General features: G+C 39.4%; 1 protein-coding gene across 3 annotated transcripts in view; it reads left to right on the top strand.

The window, feature by feature from the left end:
• Window positions 1-27,285, top strand: part of SEMA5A (semaphorin 5A) — a 341,199-nt gene that overhangs the window by 64,674 nt on the left and 249,240 nt on the right. For 2 of the 3 annotated variants that reach the window (XM_030041900.2, XM_030041903.2), the window contains exon 2: window positions 19,897-19,992. The gene's annotated coding sequence lies outside the window, so the exon portion shown is untranslated. Of the gene's footprint in view, window positions 1-2,612; window positions 2,632-19,896; window positions 19,993-27,285 lie in introns of those variants that run through there. The other variant, XM_030041902.2, reaches the window with a different exon arrangement.

Here is a 27,285-nt window from a genome sequence, read left to right as displayed (position 1 = left end):
TGTGGTGACAGTCACAGCTACTTCTGGTGAGACAGATTTTTAAAAATGGAAATAGAAATAAATTTACTTTTCTTATTATATGGATCTCAGGAAGTTTGTATTTTCTGTAATTATATAAATTGTAAGGTATTACTAGTTTGGCTCTGTGCCTTATAAAAGCATGCCTGTTCCTGTTTTTCATAACGCAAGCCAAGATGGGCAGTTTAGCAGGCAATCTCTAAGCTGGCAGAATGCCAGCTTTATAGAGAAAAATGCTTCAGACGCATAAATGATGAGCAGAGCACTTTTTTTATTGAAATTGGGTAAGTTCAATGCATAGGAAATGCAAGTTAGAGATAACTGAGTAATACCTTCTTCGTAACCTTTTAAAGTAGCCATCACACTGAAAACTCTGCTCAAACATGGCAAGTCATGAAGTTCCTGTCTTAAAAAGAAAAATTAAAGTGAAACTAGAAATGTTGAGCTGTATTCTCATATGCACTCATCTAATACATATGTAGTATTTATATTTTACTTTGAGTCACTTAGAGGCAGAGACAAAACTTTGTTTTAATACGTTAAAGTGGTTTATTTATTTGTAATTTTTTTTTTTTTTGTAGTCCTCAGTGTTAGGTGTTTTATGTGTATGTTTTGAATATGTAACATATATACAGTAAGTGAGTAGACGTCATTTTATATAGGGAAAAGCATTATAGAAACAGAGTTAAGAGGGATGCTGGTGAAGACGAGTGGTGAGCCAGGAAGACTTTTACATTGCTCACTTGGTTCTCAAGGAGAAAGATCTAGAGGAAAGAAATATCCGATTCCTCCGTTCCCGCCTTAGCAAAAACCCCACGTGTCATTGCGTAGAGACATTGGACCGTACTTCTATGTGAAAACCGATTTCCCGAGGGCGCTCTTGTCAATCACAAAGCCTCGCAGTACTGTTGTTTCTTTGCTCCGCGGCGCGCGGAGGAGTTGTCGCTGGCCTTCGTGGCGTGTCCTCGGTGCCTTGCCCAGGCGCCGAGGCCAGGCACCCGCGCGTCCCGAGCGGCCGCCGCTCCTTCCACCGCCGCTGGGGCTCGTCCTCGCTGTACTGCTCCTCTCGCTGTACTGCTCCTCTTAACTTCTGCTGAGGGCCATCCTCTGCAGCCCCTCCGGACACATAATTTGTTCGTCTGCTGAGCTATAAGTAGTTAAATGTCTGTGGTTTGTAAGAGGTCATCCTATCTGAAGTATTGCTTATTTCTAAATTGTAACTCTTCATTTCTAATTGTACAAGCCTACTGTGCTGATCACTGTGACTCCAGTTCCACAGGATGACTGGCTATTTTCCTAATATTAATCAGCTACATTGGATAGAATATTTTACTGAGCTTATTGGAATCAATGAGATGACTGAAATGCTTAGCGCTGAATACAGAGATGAGGTTTTCTGTGATGTTTCAGAATGCTTTTCACTGGTATATGGATAAAGTTGTCTCACTTTAATGAGTACTTAATTAATATGGAACCACTTCATCTTCATTGTTGTTGAGATTATCTTTAATCACTGTGGTATAGTAACAGTAGCATAAATAGGAAATAATACGTTAAGTCTTGTTTCTTGCTTAAAGGGATCTTTGACATATTGAAAAGAGAATTATGTTCTTTATATGACGGATTTTACTAAACATCTTCATCTCCTATCGCTTGTTGATGTTTTTACTTTTTAAGGATTTAGACTAACTTACTAGGAATTTTAATATAGGAGGATAGGCTCTGGCAAGTGTGTAAAGCCATGATACTTCTTTTTATCCTGCTAATTTTATTGTTGTGTTTGCTTGCCATATGCAAATTAATTTTTAATCAGTTAATACAGCTTTTCATCCACAATCCAACAATGTGTTTATGGTGTTCTGCTTTTATGAAAAGCAGCCCTTTTTATCTTAGATGACTGTATCTCTTTAGAGATAATATCCTTTAACATAAACAAAGCTAATAGATTGCATTTCTTCTCCAACATTTCCTAGGTTTCACGCTTGTGCTGGTAGCTGAGGTCAGACTGCCTACCGTTTTCTGGTGGTTCCCCTTCTGACGTACATCCCTCACGTTGGGTCACTTACATATATTGGATTGCTTACCTGGCACTCCATCGCTTTGACATATATCCATGTAAAGTGTTTATTTTCAGTATGAGTATGCTCACGGTAAATATTGTATGCAGATTTTATGAAGGATATTTTATTATTGAATATTTTATTTTGAAAAGGTAATTGTCATATGAAGTGGTCCCTGACTGTCATGTTTGTGCCCTCAAGTAGAGGACAGAAGGCAGATCTTTGATAATGAAGAGCCGCAATGAGAACTGTTCTGTTAAACACTGAGGAAACCTTGAACAAGGCAAAATGTTTCCCCCTTAAAACAAAATGACGGATGATGAGTGGAAGGGAGTACCCAGGAACAGTGAAACAAGTCTGTCTGGTGTTGTAAACAGCAGTGCTTGTGCTAGGTGGTTTTTTTAAGGCATCAGCAAAGTAGTGCAGGGAGGGGTAGGAGAACAGTGAAGGGATTTGCAGATGCTGACATGCAGCTTCTCGTAAGAGGGACTGAGTGGGAGGAAGGCCTGATGATGAATTAGCAGCAGCGACTGGTTGCAAAGGCAGCTTGGAGGTAAAATTGGCAATTGGTTTGGGAAGAAGAGAAAGTAGTCCATGTAGGGGCCTTGAAAGAGATTTTATTTATTTATTTGTTTGTTTATTTTAAGTGCAGCTGAAACCTTCAGGAGGGGGGTGGAAATACTGTCTTAGTGAAAAAGACGTGCTAGGAAAATGCTTGTTTACAGCCATGTATCTAAATGGATAAGAACAGGCTGCAACTGTGTTTCACAGTTAGTGAGGGATGTTGCGGTAATTGCACAACCTTTGTGTTTCACCTCTGGAGCACATTTTACATAGATGGGTATGAAGGACTAGGCTTTAGAAAAATGTGCATGGGAAGGTTATTTATACATTAGATAAAAGGTCTTGAATTTCATCTGCTTTGCTTATTTTGACATGAGAGAATTGCCTCCATGGAGCGTTCCTCACCCTGAAGTCTCTCCATGGCCTTAATCTGCAGGAGCCTCCAGCATGTTAAAATATCGAGTGACTTTGACAACTGCCCTGTTTGTGGAAAGCATATGTTGCACGTTATTCTCGCCTGTTGTGGAAAGGTAGCGGAGATGGCAGGGGAGTTCTAGTGCTTTTAGACAATTATGCCTCCAAGAATTACAGACCTCTAGGAAATGGTTTCATTTCTCAGGCAATTTTCCCAAGAGGTAAAATGCTAATCATTTTACAAACCATCTTTGGGTAAACTTATCAATGTTTTCAGTGTGTATTCAACTATGGGCTTTTGTAATTTAGCAGTATTTGCATTTATGCACCTTTTTCACATTGCTTTTAGAAACCTTTCCTATTGCTGTATGCAAAAAAAAAAAAAAAAAAAAAAAGTGAAAGCAAGAAATTCTGTTGATGTAATCTGGGTGAAGAAAAAGGTAAACTTCTTTAAACTGCTGTTTTCTTTAGAATAAAAATGTATTGTGGTATAAGCATGTGTGCCTTTGTTATTACAGCTGGGTCAGTTTAAACTTGTTTTTGGCCTCAGGTTCCCTTCTTTGCTCTAACCTTTTTGTGCTTCAGAGCTCGCTCAGCCTGTGGGAAGTCTGGCACAAAGGCGGAGGACACTGGCAGTGTTTGGACATGTGTTCTGAGTATTTCTAGATGTCCCAGCTCTCCCCAGTTGTTCTTGATACACTTAGGAGGATACGAGCTCCAGTACTTTTTGCTAAATGTTTTGCTTTTGGGTTTTTTTTCTGTTTTACTTTTCAAGAGGAAGGAAGTTTTGTTTTGCTTCAAGTACCCTTCTGTTGGTCCTCCTTCATCTGGTGAAGTGCTGGACTATTGATGACTGTGACCAGTGCTTAGAAAAAGTTTTGAACTACTAAGCACTTGCTATTTCCAGCCATTTTGCTGGAGAGTTTAGCTTTTTCAAAATCCAAATTAAAAGGCTTGTGTTCATGTTGGGAAAAGAGAGCTTCTTCTACAGCTTCTAAATAATATGCTTAGAGCTGCAACTGGTTTAAAATGAAAGTTCATAAAGTACAACAAGGTTTATTGTAAATAGTGGCTGAGTGTAAGCAATGCATTTTAGGCACATCAGAGGTGAAGAAGCTGTCCCATCATCATGTATCTAGCAGCCAAGAGAGGTGCAACTAGTGCTCAGGCCTTCTGTAGAAGAGAGTACAAGAGTCATTGCAGGTATTTTTTCCTGTACTCAGGAAGGTATTTTTGTACTGCATTTACAGTGTGAGGATTACTAGCTGGGGAAATAATGTAGATCAAACACGCACAGTGGTCCTTGTCATTAAGTCATTGTTTTTTTGTGGTTTTGGTGGAACAGCTGCTTTTTGTAATCAGATCTCAGTAAATTGTAATTTGTGACTGGCACACTGAGAACAGATTAGTTTAAACATCTTGATGGTGATGTGGTTAATCCCATGAGCTGATTCCTAATACTTTATCATTCCTGCAGGCTTAATTTTGGTTCTTTGGAGGAGGATTTTTTTGTGCTTGGCACGGAGATTGTGGCCCTTTCTGTGCCTCTCTTTGCAATATTTGTTTCTTGCAATTAACAGAAAGTGTTATCTGTTCTAATTAACGCCTTGAACGCTCCCTTTTTTTGGTTATTGTTGCTTCTGTTGTCCCTCCATTCTTATCTTCAGTTTCCAGATTGTTCTGAGTCATGGCTGCTGCTTTCGTGTTTTTCCACTTTTCTGTGAAGATGTGGTGTTTATTAATGGCAGTGTTAATAGTAGGATCTGTAGTATGCAGTTCTGCGCAAGGAAGGGACTGCGATTTGCCCAGTGCAGGAACAGAAGCTTTAGCGAAGGTAACCGTCCTGCAGGGTGACTTTGTGCCTTGGCTTGAAATGCTTCTGAGATTCTGAACTTCAGTAACCAAACTGCAGCCTAGGCCAGGATGAAGCAGCATCTCGGGAGACACCCTCTATGGTAGAAGCCAAAATGACAATGCAGTGTGTGGATGCCTGGATTTTAGAAAACTAAGGTTCTCTAAAATCTTGCCTTGGGACTCTTGCTGTTGTTTGTTATTTTAACATCCTTTAATTCTTAAAAGAAACATGTTTGGTGTGAGTTCTGAACTAATTCCATGTAGTGCTCATAACTAGAGATGAAAGAGTGACTGACTTTTCCCACTGTTTTATGATAAAATATTTTAAGACTTTTATATAAACGGTTTGGATGATTATGATAAAAGTGATTCTATCATCACTCTATTTTATATACATACATGTGCATATATATGTATGTATGTTAGAATACTTGAATTTTAAGGCTGATCGGAGATGATGTTAGAAATAATACCTGCATATTTCTTTCTCTGTTTCAGTGCAATTTACGTATCCAAGCACACATCATAAAATAAAATTAAATGGTCATCTCTTGTGTTTAGGATTGGTGGTTTTACTTCTGCTTTCTTTTGCCTACCTACTCCTTAGTATTAAAACTGATGTTCTAGAAAATGGGAAAACAGTGCAACAAAAAGAGATGCTGGCATCCATAGGAATAACCATAAATATTATGTTCTTTTGTAGCTGGAAGTGACCAAGTTTTCTTAGGACTTTAGTGAGAGTTTAGTAAAAATAAATGCTGGCTGGGTTTAAGGGATGATTTTCATTGGGTTGCAGCTTTCTGTTATATTTTAAACGTATTCCTCCTTTTGGTTCAGTTTAATAATCTATGACATAGAAGTGGTTCTTAGAGCTGTTTTGCAGGACTAAGTTATCGGGATTTTTTAAGGAAAAACCAGGAGGGAACTCAAAGCTTGCCATCTGCAGGATGAGGTACTAGCATTTTAAATTAGTTTTTGGTTTGAACATCTGTTGGAGAAAACTCTTTGCCTTCCAAAGTGTGACAGATGATATATTTAAAAAGAATTTCAGAAGAGTTGCCATGATATTTGAAGTTTAATTTGACCAACCTTGCTATTCAGAAAAATGTTTGAGAACTCCAGGGGACAACTTACCTTTGTTTTTGATGCTCTTTGAAATGAGAGCTTAAGGTGATGATCCAAGATAAGTAATGAAGAATTACATTGTAAAATTAGATCATTAAAAGAGTGCAATAAAACACTGAAAAATCTTTTAAGAGTGGGCCACGAATCGAGTTTTTACTAGAATAATTCTGTTTGGGAGGTGATTTATAGGGAGTGATGATGCGTTAGACTTCAGAGATGCTGATTTGCTACTTTTATCATGTGTCTGAAGTTCAAGAAGTCCAATATCTACAAAGTATTTCAAAAAAGAATCATTCCTGCAGTGTGTCTTTGAGTGTAAGAATTAGATCTTCTGTGGAAGGAAAAAGACATCCAATATTTCAATAAATACAAAGGATTTTGCATCTTGGTCAGTTTTCTTGAGGATCAAGCATAATTATTGCCCTGTAAACAAGAGTTTACCCACATCTTCATATAAGTCTGTCTTGTCTAAATCTGGAACCCTATTTTGATGAGTAGGGAAGGAATTGAAATGATGTAACTTGCCTGAACAGAGCAAGTTGTCAGAATCCATCCAGAGCCGTTCTTATGCGACAGATAGTTCTCCTCCGTTCTTTGTCTCACTTCCCATTTGTTTCAGAGGGCCTTATTGAGTTTTGTAATATATAAATAGAGCCATTTTGTGAAACAGATGGTTTAAAAATAGGACTGTCTGAGAAGAAAGACAGAGCATATGAATGCTTTTCTGCTGTAGGATGAAATTACTGGAAATGTTGGATTCATTAAAAATCCACTTCCCTTACTACCTCTCCCAGTATTTTAAGGGCGAGCTTTGTCTGCTGCACAGTACCAAGTGTCTTGCTTTCTGATTGTCTGTCAGTATTTCTTATGAGATGGAGAACTGGCTTCCTCATTAGTCCTTTGGGAGTAATTATAGGTATTGAAAGGCTGAAGCTGGAGTTGAATGAATTCCAGTCTTGTTTGTTTGGTGTTTCGTGGAGACCAGTGGTAATGCTTATAGTGACCTGAATGGAATTTTTATCATGGTTGCTAGTCTCCAACTCTCCTTGTTCCTTTGCCATCAAGGGGACAGCACTGGCATCCTTAGCCAATTTTTTTTCCTCTAAGGAGGTGGACCACACATCAGAAGTAGTGTGTCTGTAGAAATAAATTGAAAGAAAACAAAAATTACTCCCCTTGGTTATGCTAGTGCAACTGAAGGTGATGTTCCTTCTTTTCTGTAGAGTACATTCTAAAAAAAGGGGTGGGAGACTTACGTCACTGTCCTGACTTTTTCCATCTTTTCCTTTCTTTGAATCGTTGACACACAGAGGCAAGTAAAAGAGCATTAATAAAGCTCTGACATAATCTGTTTGATGGAAAACAGGCTAATGCAGAATGGGAGAAGGTCTGAAGAAATAGACTGTCCCTGTGCAGTATATAACACACACAGTTAGCAGTACGAGGTGGGCAACTAACTTGGGTTTTTTTTTACAAGTTTCTCCCCAAGATTTCCACTATGCACTTTGGGGAGTCGGAACAGAGGTGCTGTTGAGCAGCACTAATCGTTTTCATTGACTTTGCATCCCATTGTACAGATGAGATGTCTGGAAAATGAGCCTGTTAATTTTGCCATATTGCTGTCAAAAGACTTTGATGTTTCTAAAGGTGTCACTCAATAGGCTATAGAGAAAATACTGTGATGACTGTAACTTTCTTCTTTAGCTTTCACTCATTAACTTTAGCTTTTATTGAGAAGACTGATTTTAATTTACAAACTGCAAGCAAAGCTCTGAACCTGAAATAACAACAGATGTCTTAAATCACAGTGATATATCCTGTTAGAATTTTTAGTAAATTCTACCGTATTTAAAAAAAAAAAAAAAAGGGAAAGCATAGTGTACATGGCCTACCCATGAAATTTTTAAGTAACCCATTGTCTGTAATGACTCTTCTGATTTACAGATGTTTCAAGAGATGCAGAATTGGGATGTTGTCAGGAAAGAGCAAATAGCACTGTCTCTTCATGCAGTTTTAAGCATGTAAGAATGTGTAAACAAGAACAAGATACTTGGTGCTGAGTTTATTAATCTCCCACTTGATGACTTGCTTTATCCTTTCCATTTCAATATTAGTTTTGATTTCCTTCAGTTATTGAATTGGGATTTTCTCCTCTTCTCTCCTCTGCCTTAATGCCTGCCTTTCAAATGGGATCTGCTTTTGCATGTACAGGCTATGCAGTACTTTCCCATTCATGTTATATAGGAAAATGAGGTGTTTTCTTGATGACCCAATGTAAAAGCAGATGATCCTTAAACTCTGTAAAAAAGGAAGGCAGCCTATATACCTAAAACGAGCGTATCAAGAAGTGTTTATCTCTGTCTTCTGTTGTTGGTATTTTTCTGGGCTGCCATTTAGTGAAGAGGAGGATAAGGAATTACTAAGCCACAGGAGTATAGCTTCTGCTTTGTGTTCTGTGCCTATAAGCTCCATTCTAACTGCTCTGAAATATATCACCAGCCTGCCATAACAAGATGTGCATAATAAAGTAAAAATAGAGCACTCGGATTTATTTTCCCTGCTCTGTTTGGTCTCTGCCTCCAGAACTGCCCAACTCTTGTTTCCCAAACCACACTGACTGCCTGATTGTCTCTTTGCTCTACCTCCTTTGGGACTTCAAGCATAAAGTACAAGGCCCATAGGTCTTCTGGGGAAAAGCATGTTCCAACAAAGGAATAGAGAAAACTTTCCTGCTTTTTCCCAGTAATTCCCAGTAGTAGTATACAAAACAGTGTGAAAGTTCTCTTTCTGGAAGTCAGTAGAGAAAATTTTCTTCCAAATGTTGCTGAATCTGAACCATGTCTTTAAGAGAATTTTTCAGGGAATGAGGAAGGACTGCGACATAGGTTAAAGTTGTATAACAAAGAACATTTTTACATATTTGGAGCCTGATTTTGAGTAACTGGGGGATGTATTCGGTCTCTCAATGTCGAAGTTCTCCAAATGCAACACAGTTAAGACTGTGACTTGAATCTTGACTCTGTTATATCACTAGAGGAACCATCTGAAGATAACTCTTTTCATAGAAGTGTGTGCACACAAACAAAAGCAAAAGGCATCTTTTGATTTTTGTTATCTTTTGACTTTATTTTGACTGGCAGTGGAGGCTAACAGTAGTAGATAAACTGATTTTAGTTTCTTTTCCACCACTGGTGGGTGGGACGGGGGGGTGATAAGAAATAAACAAAAATGAAGGAGGGGGAAAGGAAAGCCAATGCAAATATTTATTTTTATTTTTTTAAATAGATTGATTTTGGAGAAGAAAAGATTTTTCTATTAACAGCATAGTATAGTCCTGAGACTAGTTCAAACAGTTGCATCATTTTAAGTTGATAAAGACAGAGCAGAGCAAAGAGGTTTCTACAGTGTCTGGTGAAAACATTGCTGAGTGCCCTTCTAGGACGCTAAGACTTCCAGTAAGTCAAGGTTGCATATTTACAAGTAAATTTTCCCTTTTGGTTAAGTCCTTCTTCCTGTTGTTTAAAGGAAGGAGAAGTTTGAGTTAGAATTCTGTTTAATCAGTGTTCACCTTTGCTCAGAAATTCCCAAGGGAGAGAAGCAGGGGGACCTCCTGGATGTGCCAGGTGATGTGCCCTTCTGGACCAGCACTGACTGCGTGGTGTCATGATGGCAAAACAAAGAGCACAGTTCCTAACCCTGAGGAGGTGGAGGTGCAGTGCACAAAAAGGGACAGAAATAGTCCTGTGTTGTGGCAAGAGGAATTAGACATTTCTCTTAATCTGTTAACAGGTAATTCAAAAGGGTCTTTGCAGCTAACAGATTTCTGGATGAGAGAATAAGAGTGCTTCCTTAGGAAAAAAGTTGTAACGGAGCTATGAAATGTATCCCTGCAGCTTGCTGTCTAAGTTATAAAACAAACAAACAAACAAAAAAAACCCAACCCAAACCCCAAACTTCAGATACCTGACAAACCCCCCAACGTAAATTGTCTGTAGTATACTCCTCATCTTCGTGAAAGCAGTGGCTTCACCATTAAATCTTTTTCTTGAGAGAATCAAAGTAAGAAAAACAATGAAAAAAATAAAAGAAACCTGAAATTTTCTTAAAACACAGCTGCATCTGATCTGGAGCTACAAGCAATATTTATGCACACACTTAGTGCACAGTGTAAGTAAAGCAGAAATTTGAAGTGGTCTGGGAGTTTAAATGTGCTTTCACATTTCCTGATGCTTTCACATTTTTGTTCAGTTTCTTGTCATCTGTGATAACGATTGTAAAATACTACAATTATTTTCAAAGTTATATGTATTTTTTTACCCTATTACTTTAATGTTATTCTGTTTAAATCCCATTTTAACATTGTTTTTATCTGGGATAATTGGATAATTTAGTATACCCTTCTGTGTGGTCTAATTTTCATTTACAATCTCTATGTATCAATACTACCTCCAGCACAATGTAATGTGGGAGCCAAGTTAATTTGTTTTGAAAAAATTCAGACCTTGGGGTAGAAAGTTAGAGAATAAGTTAAGATGTGGGATGGCTAAAAGCACTGGCAAATGCAGCATGAGCACCAAGTGTATATATTTAGTCAGTGGTAGAGTTTGAACCTTATCTTAGACAAAGCGTGATTATCTCACAGATTTATCTGCTGTGCACATTTCTCTTCACTTTGTTGCATTGTTTCACGTTCTCTTACCTTTGAAGGAGGACGAGAACTTTGGAACATGGCAACTTTTCCAGCAGTCTTGTTTATAGTTCTGAAGGGAGTACCAGTCCTGACATCAGGATTTCCATATCAAATCTGGGTGTGTCTTAGTTCTTTCTTCTCCTTGTTTGTGCTATATATTTCCTGCACTTGTTCTAGGAAAATATTAGGGACTTGCTCTGGTGCAGATGTTCTAAATCAAATGCGTTTTTCTTCTTATATAATTACAAGTGATCAGAAACAGTGGGATCATACAAATGCTTGCAGACAGGACATGCATCCTCCCATCCTGTCCTGGTAAGCAAAATCTTCTGTGTCACCATTAAAGTTGTTGAATATTCCTAAAGGCATTTCTAATAGGAGTTTACTGTTTATTGGGCAGTTTGCTGCAGTTAGTTCTGTACGTATTACTGATTCATACTATTAAGTTGTGAATTAACATCTAAATTGTAAGTCTTGCTTGGTAAATTGTCACAGATAATGAGAACCGATATCAGATACTGAAGTTAACGTTGCATTTTAATAAACACCCCTCAGGATAATGTACTTAATGTCTCTGCATACTTTTCTGCATAAGTTCTCCCAACCACTTAAGTGCGAAAACTCCAGATCATCTCCAGCACCAGCCACCAAAACCTCTTGCTGCTTTTACCCATTTGATGTAAAAACATAATATATCTCAAGCAGACTTGAAATACAGGAGCAAAATTAGATCCAGGTATTCTTTTTCTGCTGCCTGAGGTGAACATACAGGACATCAGCGTGGCGAATGCAGAATCATGTACTTTATGCTCTACTTAGTGGTTTAACTTTCAAAAAAAAAAAAAAAAAAGTGAATGTAAAGTGACTGTAATATGCCACTTGAAAGTAAGTGTAGATTCTGCGAAGATTGGAGATGCTGGAGGAGGGCAAGGAGGGCTGTGAAAGGAAGTTAGCTGTAGGCACAGTGCAGAGCAGTTCTGGGATCTGTTGCCTGCTTTGTCATTTAAGCCTAGTACACAGTAGGAGATAGTAGACGTTTGCTTTTAATAACCGCTTATGATGAACTAGGCATTGTAATGAAATTCTTGACAGGGATAGTACTCGTGCATTAAACTCTTCTCCTTCCTTAATTTTGTTAGTACTCAACACAAGAAAAAAAATAATCTGTTGAGGAGGAGCTTGGAAATTATTATGTTTGTCCTCCCTGGGACGATGCCCAGGACTAAAGTGTTTACCTCTGTATCTTTGCTTTGCCTGAGGCATTTGTGATTGCTTCAGCACTGCAAGCAGCCAGGCAGATGGGAGTGTGCATGCGTGTTGGGTGGCAAAGGGAGGGATAGGCTGCTAGAAGAATGCCAAAGCATTGAATGCTTTCACTGCTGATGGGGAAAACATTTGGCCCTGGGTAAGAATATTTTAGACAAGTCTTGGAATATGTCCAGATCACAACCACCATATTCTTGCTATCTCTGCAGCCACCTAAAAAAAACCCCAAACCAAAACCCACAGCATTTGACTTCATGCTGAAGAGAGAGTAGAAGAGCTAAGAAGCTTGGGGGGGGGGAAGGGGAGAGCATCTATCAGTTTGCGATTTACGGTACCAGATGGACTGTGCTGTGTGTTCTGGCTCTGGTGATGGATATGTTAAGTTTTGTCTTTCTCTCATGCATGCTGAGATGGAAGAAGGGAAAGCATCCATCATTGAATGAGAACAATCTAAGCCAAAAAAAAAATTGAGTCAGAATATGAAAGAACTGTAGATTAAGAAACTCTTATTAATTCTCTCTCTTATGTTATAAATGATTCCAATACATTTGGGCTGGGAACCTAAATTGTCTGAAGCTTGTGGATGTGTTGCACCAACCCACCCCCCACCCAGTATTGTTTAAGAATTCTCCCCCCATTTGGAAAAGCAGAGTACACATCTATTTTTTTCCTGATAGATCACAATTAAATTTAATAGACTTACCCAGGATTTAGTATGGTCTCCTGTGTTTAAAATGTAGAGGATATGATTTCTTTAAATCATTTTGGAGCATTTAGACTAACAAAGTGGATAAGCCAGCTTGTGGAATAAACCGACACGCGTGAAAACTGGCACAGTTGTTAAACACTGTACATTGTAATGGCATTTTGTTGGGGTATTATTACTTCAGCTGCACAATTACTGGAGCCTGCTGCATATTAGCAGACACTTTCCTCATAACCTCAAGCTATATGCACTGAGTTATTTTCCTCTTCAGACTATCATCTTGGATTCTCCCAGACTACATATCATTTCTTTTTTTTTCTCTGTAGCAGTGCATGCTGTAGGCAATAGTGAGTGTAATGCTTTCTGCATTGTTAGGCAACGAGCATTATCAGCAGCTGCAATATTCAGGATTAGTCTTTTCATTATTATTTGGCATCTGCAGTACCTACATGAATCTGTTCAGTCCTGTTTCTCCAGAAGGCAGCTGGGCGCTCTGACTGAGAGAATGTGACCATAAAGCTTTCCTGAAACGTTCACTATACTCAGGAGTTCACTCTTAATTGGAACTGCAGTTTTCACAGTGCAGTTCACTGAGATATATAAAAACTTGCATTTTATTTAAAGAAACTGGGATATGTTAAAAGACATCTTCACATTTTACAATGGTGAAATGGGGACAGAGCAAGTTTCTCAAAGCTGTACCACAAATCAGTTGCTGAGCCAGAAATATAATCCAGGTCTCATAACCCCAAGCTTCATCCTTGGTCTGCTAGCAAGCAGATGTCTCTGAATTAAGTATGCTACAGAAAATATACCAGCTGGTATCCTGCAGGACAGAAAATGTCTTTCAGAATAGTAAATAAAAACCAGGGTTCTCCTGAGGGTTGTGGACTTGTTGCTCTAAAAGGTGTCTGTCATCTAGAATTTTTTAAAAACTAGATTGAAAAGGTTCACTGGCTCTTGCACAAGGTCGGATAAAATGTAATATATTATTTTATGGTTACATATCTAAAGATGCTTTTGTTCAGGATTTCTCTTCTATGGTACCCATAGTTCTGGTTTTACCTTTCTTAGCTTACTCACCGTCTTTGGAAAATGAAATAGCCATATACTGGTTAATGAAAGGAAGGGAGCAACTGTTTGGTTTTGTGCAGACTAAATGCATATATTACAGGGTATTCTGTTTTGCTTGTTTTTCCTAAATTGTCATAAATATTGAAGAACTTAGATGGTGATCAATGAAATTTAAGATTTACATGCTAACATCAGTTTTGAGTGCGTGACTTAAATTTGAGAATCGGATATGACATGAAATTACTTGGCAGAATTCCAGAAGAGGAATGATGTTTTCTTCCATGGGCAATTGCTCTTATCAGGGTGGGTGGAGGGACATTGAGACTATTTTTCTTACAGGTGAAAATTGTAGAAGGGGTAGAAGCAGTACAGTGTTGCATTTTGGGGAAGAGAGGAGATTTCTCAAGGAGACTGTTGCATGGTATCCTTCCTGCAATATTAAAAAACCCACCACCACCACCCTTGGCCCCCCCCCCCCCCCCCCCCCCCCAACAAAAAAGGAAAAAACGACACAATGTATCTATTGAGTTTCATCTTAAGGACACCCCAGAATCCTAGAAACATTGTTTTTTATTTAAGTCTTGTAGACATGCACACACACGTGCACACAAATACATCTTGTGTACATTATGCTACGCTGTTTAATAATTCTCTTCATTGACTTTCATTATGAAGTTGATTTCTCTGGTCATGAAACTCTCAGCCTCTTGTGTTGTCACTACTAACATGACTTGGCTGAAGGGTTTTATTCTTGTCAGTATTCTTGATAATCCAGACAGACTTTTCTAGTTCATCAGTCCAATAGACTTCAGGTTCAGGAAACCATGTAAGAGTTTGGAGACATGTAGACAGCAAATACCAGTGGCAGCAGAGCACTTGAAATGTCCTATAGACTTCAGTCAAAGACCGGAAAAGCACAAGGATAAAAGGTGTCATACTCAAGCATATTTTCAGAAGAAGTTTTGCTGTCAAGCTCAAGGAGATCAGAGTTGTATCAGAACTGATTTATTTTAAATAAAAATACTCAGTGGTATAATTTGCAGAAGGTTGGATAAAGGCCATGTTTTCCCCTCTCTTTGAAGTCTTCATGAAAAACATGACTTCAGTGGGAGCAACACCACAATAATTTCTCCTTTATTACTGTTTTTCTCCATCTTTACCATTTTAAACTAGGTAATGCTCTTCATTCTGTCAGCAGTCTTAATAATGTATTATACTTTAAAAATTACTATTTTGGGAATCATGGTGGGTTTTGGCAAGAACTAAGTGCTGTTCTTGGACTATAAATCTGTGGTAGTTAGTTAAAAGGTTAAATTTACACTACCATGTCTTGTCACTTTGACCTAGATGGAGTTAAAGCAAGTAAGTAGGGCAAGTTCACTGACTTTAAATGAGCTATTATTAGTCAAATCCCTGCAAAACCAAATAAATGTTATGTCATTTTGTTCTATAATTTTCAACCAGAGAACTCTGGCTGACTGGTGACTTCACATATTCTGACCTATGCTTTCCTGTCAGCAATACGTCTCCTGTCCTGGCACTCCAGTCTCTACATTTGTTTTTATTTTGGCCTAGTGGAGAATAAAGTGATACTGTAAATAGAGTTAAAGCTGTTGGTAATTCATGAATCTAATTTTCTTTGTCAAGAACTTCCCTTTCAGTAAAACTGGAAGAAAGGTACCGTGGCCAGTAGTATAGCTATCAATATGCAGAATATGACCAGGAGTCCTATTCCTGAGCATTGGCATGTGTTACAGCAAACACAGTGAGTCTGCTTTATGGGATTCTTCTTTTTCTTCTCTTCTTCAAAGATGATCTTCATATGGGCCGTGTCTCGTGTTCTGATTATGTTAGATTTACCGCGCCTATGAAGTAAGCCTGACAAACTCTGAATGAGTCAGATCCACTGCTTGTGTGATTTGTGCGTGGGAGCGTGTGTGCGGATGTCCACGGCTCTTCATGACTTAGAGCTTGTGTTCAGCAAGGCAAGAGCAATGCTGGAGCTTAAGGGAGTCCTGGTACTGCTCCTGTTTTGTCTGCATGTGGTTTCTGAGTTGAACCAGGAGACACATCTGTGAAGACCTGGACATTTCCCAGCCCTGCACGTGAAGGAGTACGGGAGCAGGGGTAGCACTCCGTACATTGAGGTTCTGCTCTGCAGTGTGTGTCTGCGGGTGTCTGCCTGTTTGGGATGCGTTTGTGTGGGCTGGTTCTGTGGTCTCAAACAGTGGCGGCTGGGACATCCTCAAGGACGTTGTTGATTTTTTTTGTTTGTTTTGCTTTTTTTCCCTAAAAATTCCTACATTTATTTTGTTTTGGTTTTACTTTACTCAATATTGTGATTTGAAAAGCATACAAACAAAATGCAGCTTTATAAGAAGGGTATTCCTGTTTCTTTCGTGTTCCTTATGTCTAAGTTTTGCTTAATAATTGCCATCTTTCCACATCCATTCTTTAGTCCAGCCAATAAGCTGGATTTAATGAGATTTCTTTCCTTATATGAGGACCTCTTCAGCATGAAAAGAGGAAGATTAGTAATATTAGCTAGCATACATTATAAGGAGAAATGTTAGTTTTTGCAGGAGGAGCACAAGGTTGTATACAGCAGCTGTTCTAACCATTCATCCTTGATTCATCCCTGAAAGTGGGATATATTTGCATAATTCAGGCGGGTTTTGGAGGAAGGGAAGAGGAGGGAGGATATTTGTATCTTTGTTTTTTAATTTTTTTTTTTTTTTTCACTCCATTTCAAGTTTGGTACATTTTCAGTTTTGTCATGATTTTCTCTGCTGCTGCCAGATAGCAACAAAAGCAAATAATTTGTTCAATAGTATTTTAAGCAGCACATAAAGTTTACTTATATGTGCTCAGTTCTCCTGTGCGTAGGTGGTAAGAGCACTGAAGTGGGGAAAACCCCCATCTCCCCGGTGCTCCTGACACTTCTGCTTCAGCCCCAACATCAGCAGAAGTCACTTGGAACAACTTGCCTAGCTCAGGTTGTGATCTCTGTGGAGCAAAAGCCAAGGCTGGCTGGCGGAGTGATGTGGAGCAGGCGTGTTCTTATCCCTCTCGGTGTCCTTTTTTGCCTTGCAAGGTGAGCAATGGCTGCTGCTAGGTGTTGTACGAAAATCCTGGGTGCCCGGGCAAGCTCCCAGCTGACGGGGTGAGGAGAGGTTGCTGCTGTGGCACGCTGCCTGAGCAGTGCCGTGCAGCTGCAACGCGAGCGGGAAGTCTCAGCATGCAGACAAGCCACGGTGTCTAGACATGCTACGATTATTTCTTTGCTCAATTCAGTGTGTAGCCAAATATCTTTCCAAATATACTAGACAGATGTGAGAGCAGTGCCTGTATCCGTATGACAGCAAGGCTCTTAACTGCATGTGCGCTCTCCTCCACACCCCCACCAGATTTAATCACGCTGCTTGGTCGTACCGATGACTTCAGTACCATATTCTAACAGCAGTGGGAAACGGCACTCCTATGTGTTTATCATTGAATCTAGTGAAGATTTCTGGAAAACTTCCACTAGTACACACCTATGTATATTTTTATCCAGTTGCAGAAGGTTTTTTTCCCCTGTTGTTTTAAATTAATGTGCTTCTGGGCAAATAAAATGTACCGTGGCTGAATTCCCCTCTCGCGTGCCTGTATTTGTCACTGAGAGTAGGGAAAAACTCCTATTTGGAAAGTGAGTTTGGGTCTTGTTTTGCCTGGCCATTTTCATGGAAGTTTTTGTGTTAGATTGAAACTGGTCATCAGTTTCAAAAGTAATTTTGAAAGGGAAGGGTAGGAGACACAGGCAGGGAGCACAGCCACTGTAGCCTTTTTTTCCTTTAGTAAGTGATACTAAACCAAAGCAAAAGTAAACTAAAACATGGTTATATACCCCCCCCCCCCCCCAAAAAAAAAAGTGTTTTTTGCAGTCAGTCTTCTGATTTTAGTGGCTTAATTTACAGTTTCTGTAGGATTGGTTTGGTGTGGGCTGCGTAGGCTGAGTTAGCCTAAATTTAGCTTAACTAAATGAATACTCAGGCTAATTTCCGGTGTTATCCTATCGACAGCATATACTGTATTGTGCCTGATGAGAGTGCTGCCACAGTCATAGGAACGGCAGGGTTGCCATATTAAGAGGTATAAGGGAAGCAAGACATGAGTCTGTAGAAATTCAAGCTTTACAAGTTCGTTTCTGTGTGTGTGCCTGTTTTCCCCAAATCAGTAAGGTGGATTCAGACTCTGCTTTCCAGTTTTGTCTAGGTAATTCTTAAGATTAGAATAGAAAATAAACTTGCTAAAGCTTTTATTTTGCTAAAATAAAATCTGAGGTGTTTATGTAGAAATACAAATTGTGAAATGAGTGATGAGGGGTCAGTGGGCGGGCTGAAGTGCATATAGAAAGCACTAGTACTGTCAGGTTTGTTTAGAAAAATTGAGGTATACAGCCTTCTTTGTAATGTTTCAAAGCATAATAATTCAGTTGCTCGTTCTGGTGTAGTGAGTGCATACATAAATCACTAGCACACTGCATCTTAGAGATGGGTTGCTTGTAGTTGTCTGTAGAACTTACTGCATGGTAACAGTTATAATTAATTACTTGACAGACTGAATGTCTTAGAGTACTTTGTCATTAACGTGCATGGGTGGCGGGTAGTTGCGCTGAGGTGTTCAAGTATTTATATTACATAGTAATATAAAAAGCAGAACTTGGTCCTCTTCCAAAATTTAAATTTGTCCTTGCCTTTCTGAAAAGTGGGAGGCAAAGAAAAGGTGATGCAGTGTGTTCTCAACAATATAAGCTTCACCTACCACCTTGGACTGTGAAATTCAAAGTGATCTTCCATCCTTTAGCTTTGATTGATCCCTACGCCATGGAGAACACTATCTAAATCTGCTTTTGGCAACTCTTACAGCAGAGTTTGACGTCACTGAATTTCATGGAGGGGTGTGTATACGTGTGCATATGATATAAATTCTTAATTTAGAAGAAAATATATATTAATGATAAAACTCTGAAGTACTCGGTGATAGGGAGCAGAGGGTTCATGAGAAATTTTGACATGGTGAACATAAATCTGGATCTTCATTGTCTAACCTGGAGAGTTCTTCTTGCTCATATGACGCTTCCTTGTTATAAAACGTTTTTATGCAGTACTGCTTACTAATTCGGCAGATTTCCTGAGACTTTCGTAGGTCAGAGAAGCACTGGAAAAAAATCTCAAGCACTTCCAGTCATATAGTAGCGTCACTTTATGTAAGTGAGTAAACAAAGCGGAACAATGACTCCTTTTTGCCTCATGTCTCTGATTAGGTTCAAAGGTGAATTGTTGATTGCTAGTGTATTTGTTCTGTGCTGTGGACATTCTCAATCAAAGAAACGAATGCTTAAGTTGGATGGACTATTATTGTTTTTTACTTCTGAAGTGAAATACCTTTTGTTGAGGTGTTGAGAGCAGGAAACTGCTATGTGATTCCTGTCTTGCTGTTTTAAGTAAAGATAGCACTTGATTAACAGTACCATCTTAATTTCAACAAAGAAAAAAGCAAGATAACTTTTTGAATGTTTATATTGTCTTTGTCATTCCTACAAAATGGGTTAACATCTTGCAGTGTTCTTAATGATGCATCTCTTTTTCTTGAAAATGTCTTTTGTATTGTTGTGAGACATTAGACAGTAACTGCATTTTTCTCTTGACCTTTCTGCTTTACGGAAAGATGAAAGAATAGTAAAGTTTTGCCGACCTGAATTTTGTCATGGATTTCACTTGGGGCCAGATTTCAGCCCATGTTTTAGGCAAGTTTAATTTTAGTGGTGGTTAGGGCACCGAGGGAGATTTTTACAGTAAGGATTTTTCTCAAATTCGGATGTCCCATGGATTTCGGTAGTTCTGTGACAAGCACTCTTCTCTTCTGATTCTCATCCCAGGCTGGCAGTTACTTTAAAGAATGATTTTTTTCTTCTGCCTCTTTCTGTTTGGTTCTTGTTCACACTGTGTAGTTCAGTGCCTTACACTTCTGATTTATTGTCTTGAAAGACAGATGTTTTATGACTGCTATAAATGTCTGAGAATTGCTGATGAGCTGTCTCTTCAATACCTATTATTTCTCTTTTATGTTTCCTTATCTCCTAGGAGCCTACAAGGTAGACCCAGGACCCCACTGTGCTAGGCCCTGCACAAACGCTGAACAGAGGCAGTAAATGATTACAGAGGGATGGTGACTAAAAGGTAGGTAAGAGACTGTATTTTGTCCAGTGGGTAGACAGTGATGTCATGGAGAGATTGTAAGACGCTGTCTGGAAAAGCACTTGTGAGATGGCTTTGTAGACCATTACAAGTATTCTGCCTTTCTCTCCTCCCTAAGCTAAGGAAATGCAATAAATGGAAATGGGAGGAATGCAAGAAAAACAACGCACAATTCTCCTTTCTTCTCCCCTCTCTTAAATTATGCTCAACTTCAAAAAGGGAAACCATGTAAAAATGGGGATGTTTGTTTAAAGAAAAACTGAAAGGGCAACTGTAAGAATAACGTGTTTGTAGGTGGCAGAGATGCTATTTTAGGATGCTGTTTTGGAGGCTCCGCACAAAGGCTTACCATCAGTCTAAAAAAGGAAGCCTGTATACCTAAATGAGAAGGTAGAGGAGACTATTAAAAGCAAGAGGACATCTTAAAAAAAGCTGTGGCTGCCTTCAAAGAAGGAAATAGGACCAAAAAATTCCCCTGTCAGGCTAAACATAAAATTCATAAATGTTTTTTTCAACCACACCAGTAGCAGGAAGCTAGTTGAAGAGTCTGTGGGGCCTGTGTATAATGATATTATGAAATGAATGATCTGAGATAAAGCCATGGCAGAAAACAAAATAATTCTTATAGGTATGTGCTCACCACTGAAAAGTGTGGGGTGGTTCCTGTTTTGGAACCCTTCTTATGGGAAGCCTATGAGATTGTCTTTCTCAGCTGGAAGCATTTGTAGGAGAGATTGTGGAACAAATTGCATGTTCCCAATTGAACAGGTCCAGATGTAGCTTACCCAGGTTTTTAAGGAACGGAAGAGTGAAGTAGACCAGCTACTGACTGCGGTGTGCAGCCTCTTGCTTTAAAGTGTCTCAGCAGTTGAGAACTTGAAGATGTCTAATTTGATGCCATGTTTTAGAAAGCATTCATGTGGAATCAGGGAGCCTAGAAACCAATAGGCCTCTTGTCTAAATGGAGTGGATTAATTAAAAAATTAGATTAGCGGCTGTTTTAGAAAGGACGTTGGATAAATATGATGGAGATACTGAGAAAGAATTGATTTCTGTGAAGGGGACCCTGATGAAGAGGAGATTTAGAAACAGGTTAATATTAGCCTTCAACTACTTGACGGGTGTTTACAGAGATGATGGAGCCAGTGCTCTTAATAGTGGCAAACCACGTAGCAGGGAGTTAACATACACAGATTGCGGATTGAAATGTTCTGATTGGGCACTGTAAGAGAAACTTTTTCACTAGGAGGGTAGTGCAGCACTGGAAAAAGTTACCTAGGGAGGAGGGGGTGGCATCTCTCCCAGCGGAGGCTTTCAAGTCTGAGTTGGAAAATGCTACAGCTGACCTGATCTGCTGTGGCTTTTAGTGGTTGGTCAGGCGGGATGACTCCCAGAGATCCCTTCTAGCCAGCATTTTTGTGATTCGAAGCCAAGTCTTGCTGAACTGCTGTGGTCCTTTGAAGGAGATAACCAGCATGCAGGTGAAAGAGATTTTTACGAGGTATTGTTCTACTTAAATTTTGAAAAGGCATTTCATATTCAAAGTCCTCTCAAAAAACTTTTAAAGGAAATAAACAGGCACAGGTTAAGGGGGAGGACTGCCAACTGTGTAAATAATGGGTTAAATGTTAAGAAACAAACCACCAGGAGAAAAATGTGTTGGAAATCACTAGTGGATTTCCACAGAGATCTCTCTGAGTGCCCAAGGGGATATTCATAAGTGGCTTAGAACAGAAGTGTGGTGACAAGGTTTATTTCTGAAACTTAAGTAATTCAGGGCAAAAGAAGGTAAAAGAAAAGGGGCCAGACTGAAAAACTGCAAAAGAACCTTATAAAACTAAGTGGCCATTAAAATGGTGGATGAAATTCAGGGTCAGTAATGGTAAAATATTTTGAGCTGGTCTGAGATCTTGGGACTAGAAGCAGTAATTTAATGAAAAAAATCAGCTCTATACTTCAGTAGCAGTCAAAAAGCAAATTTATATCAGGAGTTGCTCTAAAGGAGAGAGATCAAAATATCATTTGGCCACTCTAAATCTGTGGTATGTTTGTGTCTTAAATATGGTGTGCTGTTCTGGTCTCCTTATCTCAGAACAAGTGGAGTAGAACTGGAAACGGTTCAGAGAAGGGCAACAAGAATGAAGAAGGGCAGCAGGGTGCAGAAGGTGTCCGTGGAGCAGCTTCCATGCAAGACCAACTAGTTAGATAAGAGTCTGCAGACTGGAAAAGAGATAGTGGCCAGATGCTAATGCTAGAGGGCTATAAAGTGATAAGAGCTGTGAGGTGTGTGGATGGGAAATTAATACTCAGTGCCACCTTATTTTTGTATTAGAAGAGATATCAGGTGAAACAGGCAGGGAGCAGTTTGAAAGCTAGGAAAGGAAGTTTTTCTTTGCACAGTGTATAAGTCAGTTCTGAAACTCCTTGCCACGGGATGCTGTGCGTGCTGCATGGGTGTTGCTGAACAAAGTTGGAAAAAAAAGAGGGAGGAAAAAAAAAAGAGGTGACAAACAAAGGTACTACCTCTAGGTAAGGAAGTTATTGAGCTGCAAATTGTGCAAAGCTGTGCGGTGTTTTGGGAGGAGTGGAAGAGAATATTTCTATATGACCGTTCTGGTTTTCACTGTTCCCTTAGACATCTGCTCTTGGCTGCTCCTGGAGACAGGATAGTGGGTCAGGCTGGATGTTTAGCTTGAGCAAGACTGGTTATTCCATTTGGGCTAAACATCCAGCTTGGTCCACTGGGGCAGTTCTTATGTGCTATTTTATAAATAGTAAGGTTGCAGTCCCAGAAGAGAACTTTGTTGATAAAACTATTTTAAAAAATATTAGAGCTTTTATGTAATTTGAGATCTCACACTGAGCTCGGAGACTTTTCCCTCATTGTAAAATAAATGCTTTTTATCTTATTTTGGCACTTGATAAATTACAATTAAATTCCTCTTAATATGTTCAGGCTGTTTCATTGAGAGTTCAATTCTTAGTCCAAATATCTCACTTTTTTTCCTTAGTGTGTTCCCTGTACAGTCTGTACTGCATGTCAGAGGGCAAGGAATTACCAAAATACCTTTTCTCACTACACAAGTCCTAGTGACACCCGTTTCGGTGTAGAGACAGTTGACTTTGCGGGGAGAGATAAACCAGATGAAATGCCAGAGCCTTGAGAGAGTACAAAGAGAATGAGAAGAGAGTGCTGAACTTGGAGATACTTTTGTGTTTACGAATTAGCTTGAGAGGCAAAATATTGGAGTTTTATGATGGTCAAGGGGGCCAGGCTAAAAGTGACAGGGTTTTGTAATGATAGCAGTTGTAATGGCCAAAACAGATAAGGCTACTGGAAGAGAGAGGGTCATGGAAAAAGATTAGTGGAAAATAGGTAAAGTGATCTGAAGGAATTGAATGGGAAGAGGTAAGCAAGGATGAGAAACTACTGAAGAAAGTTCTTAAGAATTAACAGGATTTTAGGAGCTTAGAGAGGAGCAGATACTGGGAATGAAAGAAACAGTGTCTTTGGTTTTCAATCAGTGGTTTATGGACCTGAGATGGATGGACCCATGCAAGTATTAAAGAGTGTTTAAATTTCCTGTACCAGTATCTGTACTTCCTGTGGGAAGTTTGCCAAGGGGATTTGAAATCAAAAAACACGGGAGGGGAGAACAATGGCTTTTCATTAGATTAAAGGGGGTAGTTGCTCTTGGTAAAAATGAATTTTGTTAAAACAGTAGCTAAAACAAGACTAAAGCAGCTGAAATGGAGACTCAAAGGATTTCTAAGTAACATGGCCAAAATTTGCAAAGACAAAGATGACGTGAATATTTCAAATAGTGATTTACAAAGTCCTGAGGAAAGAGTATTTTTCTTGCAGGAAGAAGAGATACAAGGGTGTGGTTTTAGATAAATGGAAGGGAATTGCAGAATACAAGCAGTTACAAGGCAAAAAGGAAGAGTAATATAACATAAGCAATACTTTTAATTGGTGATGACCTAGGTCAGCCATTTCCCTACCCACTTAATTCTTTGAGCTCGTCCATCTGTGAAGAGTCCTTCCTCATGGCCCTTCTAACTCTTCTGGTGTCTTCCTTGTGGCACTGTGTGCGCGGTGGTGGGAGGTTTCCCTTTGTGCCAGGCTTGGGGAATTTTAACAAATGAAGCATGACAATGAAAGGCTCGTTAGTAGTTGTTTGTTAAAAGGAACCTGCATTGCTTCAAAGCAGCAATAGCAATTTCAGAGTGGAATGAAGGAGCTTCATTCTCTTTCAGAAACTCTGTGCCTGGTATGTAACATAACTGCCCACCAAGCTGCAAACAGCTTTGTACTGAAGTGATGAATTGTGCTGTACTTGGCTCTGCATACGAGGTGAAGGAGGATCAGAGAGGGATGGATGAGGTCATTGTGTCTAATGGAAAGACCCTTTGTTTCTTGCTACAGAGAATGAGACTCTTCCCATTAAAGCCTGTTGTTAAATCTCTGAGATTAATGGTATCTAGAAGCAGGGTTTTAACACCTAGTGTGAAACTAAATGTTCTTTGATTTATAATTTTAATCTCTTTTTTTTTTTTTTTTTTCCTTAATCTTAAAAATCTAGTTAGGAATAAGGTTCAACTTCCCCCCACTGGCACAACTGCCCTTCCCCAGGTCACACTTCTTGCAGTAGAGGTGCTGCCTTTAAGTATTCCAGTTATCTCTCAATTGCCTGAAGCCTCATGGGTTGCTTTCTCTTGCCTTGATCATTGAAAATGTCAAAAGAATTTGTAGAAAAGGGCACCGTTTTGAGACCCTTTGAGTTGTCTCTGTTGATCCAGGTTTGGTGTGTTTTTATTTTTTTTTTTTTTTTCCACGAGGCACAGATTTTTGTACTTGCAGTGTGTGCATTAATGTAGTGTGTGTAATCTGTTTGCTCTGGAAGCCCTTTCTGCAACACCACTGCAAGCAGTTTGAATTATTTTTCACTCAGCTTCGGGTTGCATCTTTATAAAATATGGTGGAATCCAGTGCTGGAAAACATGCAAGATTGACAACCCTGGAAATTGAAATCCCTGTTTATCCATGGACTAGATAGCACAGCCTAGCTGGAGCAAACTCTGTATCTTGGCAGTATGACTCATGATTAACCTGATGAGATGACCTCTGCTTCAGTTATTTATTATTTACAGAGCACTGAAGGTGTGCAAAGACTTTGTATAGTGAGAGCATTATGTTTCAATTTGTGTTTTCAATATCTTTCTAGATGATGTGTTTATTACAGTATAAATACAGCTTTGTGTCTTTTAAAAAGCAAAGAACTATGAACTCTGCACTGGATTTCCCATGTAAGAGATGTGTTTGTCTATAGTTACATTATTAGTTGTAGAAACTGATATGGCTGTAGAGATTGAACAAATACATGATAAAATGTGATCTTTTAGATTCAAAAAGTTAACAATTTAAAAACCAGAATGCATCATGGTGACTTTAGCAATACAGATTTTCTGCTAGATCACTCTGTGACTGTCCCATCAACATCATAGTGAAGTGGTAGGTAATGGAGGAGAGAGTTGGCCAGGTATGAAAGGATGGAGCTGTATCCAAACTATGCCTTTGGGACTCTTCAGTAGCATGCAAGTCCCATCCTCTCTCTGGGGTGAAGCATGCTGAGGTAGAGCATAGCAAGCACACCATGCTAGAAAGTTTGTTATTACTCTTTGATAAGCTGAGTATCATTCACATTTTATATCTGTCTTCTTGAGTTATGCATTTCCTAATGCTGCCACAAATTGCCAATTTTTTGCTTGGCCAGATGCGTACAATATCAGCAAGTTTCTTGGTTCGTTTGGTGTTTTTTGTGTCCAGTCTCTTTTCCTTTTTGCCCCTTTCTAGGTCAAATTCTGCATTTCATTATTACACAAGGCTCCCCATGGAAAGGCCTTGCATCCTCAGCATTTTCCTTCTGGGCTCTTTATTGTGAATTCCAACAATTCCATTCCAGAGACCCTTCTCATACCTGTAATGCTTGTATCTTGTTGCACCACTGCTATGTAAACTGACACTTTTCTGGTCTGACTTAATCATTTTTCAACACCACGCCTGCAGCCAAAGGGCAAGTTTTAGTTGGGCTTTTATTTGTAAGACATTTTATTGTACTTGTGTTTTTCTTTGTGTCATTGACAGAGGCCATTTACAAGGGTTTCATGTTTGGTTTTGGTTTGTTTGTTTTTTGTTTTTTTTTTTTTCTTTATGGCCATTTTCCTTGGTATTTCTTCTAGAGCTTTATGCTTGGACTGTTCTGGAAGTAGATTTAACAACATGTCTTTCTGTAGTGATATGCAAATGACATCAAAGCAGAGAGTTGGTAAATAAAGGAGAAGGAATTTAACTGCAGAGGGATTACAAAGAGCAGAAGGGGTGGAGCTTGTAGGAAATAAGAGCATACTTGGTACCACTGAGAGGCTGGGGAAAAAAAAATGGGAAAGGAAAGGTAGTGTTTTAGCATTTTCTTTGTGTTTAAATGAATACCCTCTCCTGCTGATCAAAGAGGGTTTTGGCTGCCTCAGAAAAGAGAGGCACTGAGGTCTACAGTGACTGGAAATCTGCAGGCAGATGTGTCAATATGCCCCGATTTGAGCTCCATCCTTCCTTAGGGCATAGTGGAAGGCGGTGTTCATGCAGTGGGATAGCTGGTCGCCTGTCTTGGGACACATCAAGCAGGAATGGGCTATTCCACAACCACTCACAACTTCTTAGATATGACTTTCCTAGCTTTCTTATTTACTTACATGGAGTACGTTCCATGACTGCCACATGACCTACATGGTGGGCACTGAGTGGTCCTGTTGTCATCTGCCAAGACTCTGTGATGAAAAGGAGATGAGAAACCTGTACAAGGCCCAGTGCAAGCCTCAGCTGCCAGTGTGAAGACGCTTTTAAAGGATCCTGTGAAGGAGCGCTTGAGGATGTGTCATCTTTTAAAAGTGAACTGACCTCTTGGCTTCTTTTAGAGATGTTGCTGGAGTGATGGGACGGGCAGGGCTACTCATAGTCACGCAGAGACCTTTCTTCCTGGTCTTTTAACCCAACCTTCTCCTCAGACACCAGTACACCCAGTGTAGCATGCCAAATTTTTGTATCCCTAAGCAAATGGGTAAAGGGGTTGGTCTGGCTTGTCATGAGTGCATTGGTTGGCAGGTCTGCAGCTCCAGGTGAACTAAGGGAGTGGACTCATAAATGTGCCATCCTCCTTTGCTGAGGAGTGGATCTTGGATCTTAGGATACCTTATATCAAATTACGTTGCTGGTGC

The sequence above is a fragment of the Aquila chrysaetos genome, chromosome 18 (genome assembly GCF_900496995.4).
Source record: "Aquila chrysaetos chrysaetos chromosome 18, bAquChr1.4, whole genome shotgun sequence".
Taxonomy (NCBI): Eukaryota; Metazoa; Chordata; class Aves; order Accipitriformes; family Accipitridae; genus Aquila; species Aquila chrysaetos.
Note: the sequence above shows the minus strand (reverse complement) of the source record. Positions and strands in the feature narration are given on the sequence as shown.